At 43.3% G+C, this 10,203-nt stretch overlaps 1 long non-coding RNA gene across 1 annotated transcript; it reads left to right on the forward strand.

Moving 5' to 3' along the window:
• Positions 1 to 327: 327 nt before the first annotated feature.
• Positions 328 to 9,088, forward strand: LOC121532626. Its single transcript, XR_005994342.1, has 3 exons — positions 328 to 478; positions 592 to 655; positions 8,758 to 9,088. It is a non-coding gene; the product is annotated as an uncharacterized LOC121532626 (long non-coding RNA).
• The last annotated feature ends 1,115 nt before the right edge of the window (positions 9,089 to 10,203 follow it).

Consider the following 10,203-nt stretch of genomic DNA (forward strand, 5'->3'; position numbering starts at 1 on the left):
GAAGGAGAGCCCACAGTCCTTGATAGTGGGCCATGTCGGTGTGTGTGTGGGGTGGGGACCATGGAGGTGCAGCACTGCAGTGTGTGTTTGAAGACTTTCTGTGTCTGAGGGGAGCTGGGAGAGTTCAAGGTGACTGTGTACAGGGCCAGTTGCAGGGAGCATACTGCTGAAAGCACACAGCCACAGAGCTATGGAAAGCACCTCCTGTGGTACATCCATCACTGGTAAGACAGAAAGAAGGGAGGAGGAAGGAGATAGGGGGAGGGAGGTGAGAGACACAGGTGGAGGGGGAAGTTTGAGATGGGGGAGAGTCTGAGAGATGGATTTTCTAAGTCTGTGTTTACTGTTTCTGTTTCTCTTTCCAAACAGCCTGTCTATGAATCTGGAGACACTTGAGGTGTTTGGAGAGGATGGTGGACTTAGTGGAGGACATCCCAGCCACTTGGCAGTGTTGGCACTGCTACTTCCTACCTGACGGGTAAGACGACATCACTTCTACTTATACAATCAATCAATCAAATGTAATTTACATACACGGCACCACTGCTCCAGCCATCTCTTTCTCCCTTTGTGATGTCATATCCTGGCCAGCCGAATGCAGGTGGGCTCGCCGTCAACATGAGGCTCTTGCTGGTCCCGCTCCAAAAACATACAGGTACACACACACACACACACACTTTTCAATCACTCCATGTGGTCCTCTGTAGCTCAGCTGGTAGAGCACGGCGCTTGTAACGCCAAGGTAGTGGGTTCGATCCCCGGGACCACCCATACACAAAAAATGTATGCACGCATGACTGTAAGTCGCTTTGGATAAAAGTGTCTGCTAAATGGCATATTATTATTATTATTATTACTTTTAGGAGTGTTCCCCTATTGACATGTATGTGTGGCAGATGTGAGGGATGATTAGCCAGTGTTTGAGAAGAGGTGTCTGGTGTGTTACATTTTTACATTTTAGTCATTTAGCAGACGCTCTTATCCAGAGCGACTTACAGTTAGTGAATACATATTTTTTTATACTGGCCACCCGTGGGAATCGAACCCACAACCCTGGCGTTGCAAACGCCATGCTCTATCAACTGAGCTACATCCCTGGACGACGCTGGGCCAATTGTGCGCCGCCCATGAGTCTCCCGGTCGCGGCCGGCTGCGACAGAGCCTGGATTCGAACCAGGATCTCTAGTGGCACAGTTAGCACTGCGATGCAGTGCCTTAGACCACTGCGCCACTCAGGAGTACTGTGTTAGGAGGACATGCAGATGCAATCCAATTTCCTGGACAGAAAGATGACATATTAAGTCTTTCCCTACACCCTACCTACCCATTACCCCCTACTCTCACCCTGGTCTAGCCCCTTACTCTCAAACCACTAACCCCTTAGTTTCCAACATGACCTGTTCTCTCTGCTAACGCACGGCAAGCGGTACCGGAGTGCCAAGTCTAGGTCCAAAAGGCTCCTTAACAGCTTCTACCCCCAAGCCATAAGACTGCTAAACAGTTAATCAAATGGCTACCCGGACTATATCCATTAACCCCCTTTTTTACGCTTCTGCTACTTGCTGTTTATTATCTATGCATAGTCACTTTACCCCTACCTACATGTCCATTTGACCTCAATTACCTCGACTAACCTGCAACCCCGCACATTGACTCGGTACCAGTACCCCCTGTATATAGCCTCGTCATTGTTATTTTATTGTGTTACTTTTTTAAACTTCAGTTTATTTAGTAAATATTTTCTTAACTCTATTTTCTTAAAACTGCATTGTTGGTTAAGGGCTTGTAAGTAAGCATTTCACGGTAAGGTCTACACCTGTTGTATTCAGCGCATGTGACAAATACAATTTGTTTTGATTTTAATAGTGTCAAAGTCGCGTCAATTCAAATCTGGTATTAGGAACAAAAGAGGTCAACACGACTTCTAAGATATACTAGTTATTTTAATTAATGCAAAAACCTTCAATGGTAAATATGATGTTTCGTATATACGGGCTCTCTGAAATACCTCGCAGGGCACTTCAGAGAACTAATCCATTGTTTCAGATTCAATACTCAAATACTCTGACAGAGAGAATTTCCCACTTCTCTGCTGGCCAATTAGAGTAAAGGACTGAGTGTGGTTTAAACTTTACTCAGCCAATCCGTTGATGCATCTCTGTTACCAGGCATATGTCCATATCATAACAACCTGTCATAGTGAGAAGAGCCAGCTCCCTTAGTCACCATTCCTATGTACAAGGATGGTTCACAGATCACAAAGAACCAGTATAGTCTAGCATTTGGAGACACAAATCCTTATCTCCCTTTACCCCCTAAAACAGCTCTTCACATCAATCACAGCTTGCCAGGTGTCACAACCTACATTAGCCCAGTCAAGAATGCATTCTTTCTAAGTTAGTTATCCCATCAATTATAAAAATAATAAATCTCTCACAATAGTCTGGTAGCTTCCTCTCACAAGCACTTTAGTGAGGACAATCCTGGTTAGCAGTTGACACTAGTATGTACAGTGTCCCTCGATCTAGAATATTGATGAAATATGAATGCTTTTATGGATGTTTAGTTTATTATTTTGTGATACTGTTTTTACTGTTTTTGTCTGCATGAGCTGTATTGAAACGAATTCCAATCAACTCCGTTGCTATGGCAATCGCAAGAGTTCCAGTTATGTCATTTAGTGTGAATGAAAAGTACATGTGTTATTTAATGTCTTGTATGTATCCCATGCTTAACATCTGTTAATCACTTTATCCTCTAGTGAGAATTCCATTAATTGCTACTTTGCTGTGGCTCTGATGTGATTAACCCATGCATTTGTAAGAATAAAGTTATAAATGAAATGATGCTCATGCTCATCTGACTCAACAAGTAATGCTATTGTTTGTATAACTTTGCTGCCCAGATATCCTAGGAATGTGACAGCCTTTGAATAGCACAATTATGTGTGTATTAACTCTCCAGATCATCTTGCAAGGCAGACTGAGTCACCATTGACTTTCCAGTGTATTAATTCTTCAGATCATCTTGCAAGGCAGACTGAGTCACCATTGACTTTCCAGTGTATTAATTCTCCAGATCATCTTGCAAGGCAGACTGAGTCACCATTGACTTTCCAGTGTATTAATTCTCCAGATCATCTTGCAAGGCAGACTGAGTCACCATTGACTTTCCAGTGTATTAATTCTTCAGATCATCTTGCAAGGCAGACTGAGTCACCATTGACTTTCCAGTGTATTAATTCTTCAGATCATCTTGCAAGGCAGACTGAGTCACCATTGACTTTCCAGTGTACTAATTCTCCAGATCATCTTGCAAGGCAGACTGAGTCACCATTGACTTTCCAGTGTACTAATTCTCCAGATCATCTTGCAAGGCAGACTGAGTCACCATTGACTTTCCATACCAAACTGTGTCTGCTTCTCTTATTTCCCCCCATATAGAATAGTAGAAAGACAAAATGGTCTTTGAGAGCTTTTATTAAACGGTAGAGGAAACATATCAAACCATCTGAGTGTGAATGAAAAGCAACATTTCATCCATGTGCATGTCCTGATGCACTGCCACTCCATGCACTTAAAAAGCAGGGTGGGGATTGGTCAGGATGGTGAGCACACACCAGATACAGCATGATTACACACTTGCACTATATATCTTCTACATGCTTTAGTTTCAGTTTTAGGGAATGTATTATGACCTAAAAACAAGGGAAGGAGACCTGAGTCAGAATGTACTGTAGCCTTCATCAAAGTCTGATGAACCGTTGTCTTTTTGATTTGGTGTGTTCAGTCTTCAACAACACCTTTATGATTTGATGAATTAAAAGGATTACAGTTCCCAGAGTACACCTGATGTTACCAAGCTACGGCTGCTTGAAGTCGTGGTTGTGGTGATTGCGTTGTGTTAAACAGAAAATATATCAAACAACTGTCTCCTGAGTTGCACATACAGTGGGGAAAAAAAGTATTTAGTCAGCCACCAATTGTGCAAGTTCTCCCACTTAAAAAGATGAGAGAGGCCTGTAATTTTCATCATAGGTACACGTCAACTATGACAGACAAATTGAGAAAAAAAAAATCCAGAAAATCCCATTGTAGGATTTTTAATGAATTTATTTGCAAATTATGGTGGAAAATAAGTATTTGGTCACCTACAAACAAGCAAGATTTCTGGCTCTCACAGACCTGTAACTTCTTCTTTAAGAGGCTCCTCTGTCCTCCACTCGTTACCTGTATTAATGGCACCTGTTTGAACTTGTTATCAGTATAAAATACACCTGTCCACAACCTCAAACAGTCACACTCCAAACTTCACAATGGCCAAGACCAAAGAGCTGTCAAAGGACACCAAAAACAAAATTGTAGACCTGCACCAGGCTGGGAAGACTGAATCTGCAATAGGTAAGCAGCTTGGTTTGAAGAAATCAACTGTGGGAGCAATTATTAGGAAATGGAAGACATACAAGACCACTGATAATCTCCCTCGATCTGGGGCTCCACACAAGATCTCACCCCGTGGGGTCAAAATGATCACAAGAACGGTGAGCAAAAATCCCAGAACCACACGGGGGGACCTAGTGAATGACCTGCAGAGAGCTGGGACCAAAGTAACAAAGCCAACCATCAGTAACACACTACGCCGCCAGGGACTCAAATCCTGCAGTGCGAGACGTGTCCCCCTGCTTAAGCCAGTACATGTCCAGGCCCGTCTGAAGTGCATTTGGATGATCCAGAAGAGGATTGGGAGAATGTCATATGGTCAGATGAAACCAAAATATAACTTTTTGGTAAAAACTCAACTCGTCATGTTTGGAGGACAAAGAATGCTGAGTGCATCCAAATAACACCATACCTACTGTGAAGCATGGGGTTGGAAACATCATGCTTTGGGGCTGTTTTTCTGCAAAGGGACCAGGACGACTGATCCGTGTAAAGGAAAGAATGAATGGGGCCATGTATCGTGAGATTTTGAGTGAAACCCTCCTTCCATCAGCAAGGGCATTGAAGATGAAACGTGGCTGGGTCTTTCAGCATGACAATGATCCCAAACACACCGCCCGGGCAACGAAGGAGTGGCTTCGTAAGAAGCATTTCAAGGTCCTGGAGTGGCCTAGCCAGTCTCCAGATCTCAACCCCATAGAAAATCTTTGGAGGGAGTTGAAAGTCTGTGTTGCCCAGCGACAGCCCCAAAACATCACTGCTCTAGAGGAGATCTGCATGGAGGAATGGGCCAAAATACCAGCAACAGTGTGTGAAAACCTTGTGAAGACTTACAGAAAACGTTTGACCTGTGTCATTGCCAACAAAGGGTATATAACAAAGTATTGAGAAACTTTTGTTATTGACCAAATACTTATTTTCCACCATCATATGCCAATAAATTCATTAAAAATCCTACAATGTGATTTTCTGGATTTTTTTTTCTCATTTTGTCTGTCATAGTTGACCTGTACCTATGATGAAAATTACAGGCCTCTCTCATCTTTTTAAGTGGGAGAACTTGCACAATTGGTGGCTGACTAAATACTTTTTTTCCCCACTGTATAGAGCAAGCTAGAGCACAGTCCTCTAAGTCCTGAATAACTTACTTGCATACACAACATTTTCTTAATGTTTCCAGTGGTTGTGTCAGGGTTGTGTGTTGGTGCTTTGTGCCTGCATATTTCCCGTCTTTCACTAATCAAGCTCCACATCCCCTCTCCTGCAGGCGCTGGTCTCAGGCTGTGCTCCAGTGCTAGTGCACATGTCTTAATGGGCTCTTGAAACCGGAACTAGCAAGATGTCAGCCCCCACGAATCGACGTATGCGACCATGAGTAGATTAAGTTGAAAACAACGGTCGGCCATCTTGGAGGCGGTCTCTAGATCTTATTATAGCTCAGTATTTGATGCAAGTCATTTCGGTCTGCTCTAAATTATATTTTGCTGTGTGACCTAGACAAAAATCACCCACATAATAATTGTTGTGATGATAGGCTTCGATGCTGTACCGCAGCCTCTGAGTGCCATAGAGAGAATAAACTGAGAGCTGATTCATGATCATGACAGTTATATTTTCACCATTACTACAGAGAAAAAGGCTTGTTTCTAGCTAACAGTTCAACAAGATATGACCCATATTACCGGCGCAACGTTTTTTTCAGATTGACGGGCCGCATTTTACACATAAACCACGTTGTGGGCTAAAGCCGATGCGAATGTACAGTCATGGTCAAACGTTTTGAGAATGACACAAATATTAATTTTCACAAAGTCTGCTGCCATGAAAATGAACTTAATCCCCAAAAAACATTTCCACTGCATTTCAGCCCTGCCACAAAAGGACCAGCTGCCATCATGTCAGTGATTCTCTCGTTAACACAGGTGAGAGTATTGACGAGGACAAGGCTGGAGATCACTCTGTCATGCTGATTGAGTTAGAATAACAGACTGGAAGCTTTAAAAGGAGGGTGGTGGTTGAAATCATTGTTCTTCCTCTGTTAACCATGGTTACCTGCAAGGAAACGAGTGCCGTCATCATTGCTTTGAACAAAAAGGGCTTCACAGGCAAGGATATTGCTGCTAGTAAGACCTAAATCAACCATTTATCGGATCATCAAGAACTTCAAGGAGAGAGGTTAAATTGTTGTGAAGAAGGCGTCAGGGCGCCCAAGAAAGTCCAGCAAGCGCCAGGACCGTCTCCTAAAGTTCATTCAGCTGTGGGATCGGGGCCCCACCAGTGCAAAGCTTGCTCAGGAATGGCAGCAGGCAGGTGTGAGTGCATCTGCACAGTGAGGCGAAGACTTTTGGAGGATGGCCTGGTGTCAAGAAGGGCAGCAAAGAAGCCACTTCTCTCCAGGAAAAAAATCAGGGACAGACTGATATTCTGCAAAAGGTACAGGGATTGGACTGCTGAGGACTGGGGTAAAGTCATTTTCTCTGATGAATCCCCTTTCCAATTGTTTGGGGCATCCGGAAAACACCTTGTCCGGAGAAGACAAGGTGAGCACTACCATCAGTCCTGTGTCATGCCAACAGTAAAGCATCCTGAGACCATTCATGTGTGGGGTTGCTTCTCAGCCAAGGGAGTGGGCTCACTCACAATTTTGCCTAAGAACACAGCCATGAAGAAAGAATGGTACCAACACATCCTCCGAGAGCAACTTCTCCCAACCATCCAAGAACAGTTTGGTGACGACCAATGCCTTTTCCAGCATGATGGAGCACCTTGCCATGAGGCAAAAGTGATAACTAAGTGGCTCGGGGAACAAAACATCGACATTTTGGGTCCATGGCCAGGAAACTCCCCAGACCTTAATCCCATTGAGAACTTGTGGTCGATCCTCAAGCGGCGGGTAGACAAACAACTCCAAGCATTGATTATGCAAGAATGGGCTGCCATCAGTCAGGATGTGGCCCAGAAGTTAATTGACAGCATGCCTGGGCGGATTGCAGAGGTCTTGAAAAAGAAGGGTCAACACTGCAAATATTGACTCTTTGCATAAACTTAATGTAATTGTCAATAAAAGCCTTTGACACTTATGGAATGCTTGTAATTATACTTCAGTATACCATAGTAACATCTGACAAAAATATCTCATAACACTGAAGCAGCGAACTTTGTGAAGACCAATACTTGTGTTATTCTCAAAACCTTTGACCACAACTGTACAGTGCACTGGTGTTGTATGAGATGCCTGCCGACCTAAGGTGCTTGCCACTGGGCAGCTATAACACAGTGTCGCCAGCGGTGGCTAGTAACGTGGCCAATTTTTTTATTCTCCCAGGATTATATATCAAGTAGGATATTTATATTTCAAGTAGGATAGCAGCCTACACAAGAAATAACTAATATTGGTAGCCATCTAGATGTCACCGTGATACAGTCTACTCAATGGGGAGAGCATGAACGGCAACAACACCGGGACACAGTGTCCTCTTTGTAGCTGTCACTACCCTGTGTGATTCGGTTCACTCAGCGAACATGGCTAGAAGGGATCCAACGTTTGTCACATTTTACGTCAGATTTGACATTTCAAAGCAGGTTAGGAGAATTAATGTAGCAGGTTAGGATAATTAGGTTAAGGTTAGGAGAATTAGGTTAAGGTTAGTAACAGGGTTAAGGTTAGCTTAAAATCCACTTTTGACATTAATTTGGCAAAAGCTGGATCCCTTCTAGCCATGACCTCTCTCAGTCATCAATTTGCAGCCCAGGAGTGTCCATATAGCCTCTCCACGCTAACCATTTGCTTCATTTAAACAACATTGTTCCATAATGTTACAGTATTAGCTAAACCTGTTCACCAGTAGTATGCAAACATTTGGTGGCACAGGAAGAAAGGAAAATGTTGTGAGTCTGGTCAAATAGTCGGTATTGTGTATATAAGCTATAGTAATGTTGTATTAGTTAGCTATAGGGTTTGAAGTAGATGTATCTAGCTGTCTTATTTGTAGATTGTATATACTATATACTATATTGGATATATGTCTGTACAGATTCCTGGTTGGAATCAACACAAGATGATGAACCCTGAAGATGGGACAAAGTGCATGACAAGGTGGCCCAGAGGAAGCCAGCTGTTCTCAGCCCGTACATTGCCCCATTCTTCCAAGACCTCACTGAGTTTGAATGAAGACCTCTAGTGAGGCAGATACAATACACACACACACACGACACCAGCTTGATGTGTCCCTTGTCCCCTGTCTTTTTACCCATAGAGTAACAGCCTTGGTGCTCTCTGTCTCTCATTCTATTCTTTATTTTTCTATGCTTGTCCTAGGGGTGAGAAGATCTAAATCAGAACTGAGAAAGGTTGTTACGGAGCCCCATGAGGAACACCTGATGCTACGCTGACTTCTCTCTCCTGGATGCTCTCCTGCCCAAACTGTCCTGTTGTGTGTTTCACCGGTCTCTGAACCCCCTTACCTCGAATAGAGTTGCCCCTGAGCATAGATCTAGGATTGTACCCAATCCCAGTTTTAACTCCCTCTCCCTCTCTCTCTTTGTCCCCACACACACAGGCATAGTTTTTAAATGAGTGTTGTAAGGATGCTCTTATTTGGTTACATACAGTATGTGTTAACTGTTGTTACTTCTATTGTCAATTATGTTGTTAATTTAGTTACCAATTTCAATAAATGTATTTTATGTACAAATATATTGTTTTTCTTACATTTAGATTTTAGGGAGAATTTCACTTTAAATTTGCAGCATTATCCTGGCACCAGAGTTCCCAACTTAATACTGTAATTTTGCTTTTTCAAAAATGTTACAGCATCCCTGTACATTTACAGCAGGGATGATGTAATATGTTTTACTGTAAGGCAAATAGTACTGTAAAAAAAAAAGCAAAACTACAGTATTAGGCTGGCAACTCTGGTGCCAGTATAAAGCTGTACATTTACAGGGAAAAGTTTTACAGTGCAGTCAGTCAGTGAGTCCGCTGTCATCTTTCTCATGCTCCTTTAATAACATAATTAATCAGGAGGTGTCATCTCTGTTATATGAGTCGATAAACAATTTGGTGCAACATACCTAATGGAAAGCGGAGTCATTTAATCCAGTCAAGTCCTTATGAATCATTCAGTTTAGACTTTAGAGCTGTGGCTGTATTCAGGCCCAAACCATGGTCCTAGCCTAACATAGTGTAGCGGATTTGGAGGGTAGAGTGACTGGGAATCGAAGCTTCAACCCTGCATCTGTCAGTCCATAGTGCATAGGCCTACTGCAGTGAATTTGGGGGTTAGCGAGACTCGAATCTGCAACTATCTGTCAATCCAACACCTAGGACCGAACTTCTTGAATAAAGTTGCCAATGTTGTACTAAGTATGCTGCAACACAGTATCCGGCCTGCTCAAAGACACAGGTGGGCCTTCGTCACTAAAGACCATTCTGAATGTTCTGAAAGACCATTTCAATAGCTTTTCTACTATTGCTGTTCAGTGACTGATGATTAATCGAACACAGCAGGCGGACGAACGGAAAACGGACGGATGCCCAACACCCAGACTGTGTTCCAGACTGTGTTCCTACTTCTGTGTTCCATGAGAAGAAAAGTCCCACTGCCGCCCATTTGATGCCCACATCGCAGGTATGGAACAGGAGGTCATTTGCGTCACGGAAGACAGGAGGAGAGGGGAGTGGGGAGGAGAAGGGAGTAGGAAAGAGGGAAGAGGAGAGGAAGGAAGGATAAGGAAGAAGAGTAGGAGAGAGGGGCAGTGGAGA

This window comes from Coregonus clupeaformis, chromosome 20 (genome assembly GCF_020615455.1).
Source record: "Coregonus clupeaformis isolate EN_2021a chromosome 20, ASM2061545v1, whole genome shotgun sequence".
In the NCBI taxonomy this organism is placed as follows: Eukaryota; Metazoa; Chordata; class Actinopteri; order Salmoniformes; family Salmonidae; genus Coregonus; species Coregonus clupeaformis.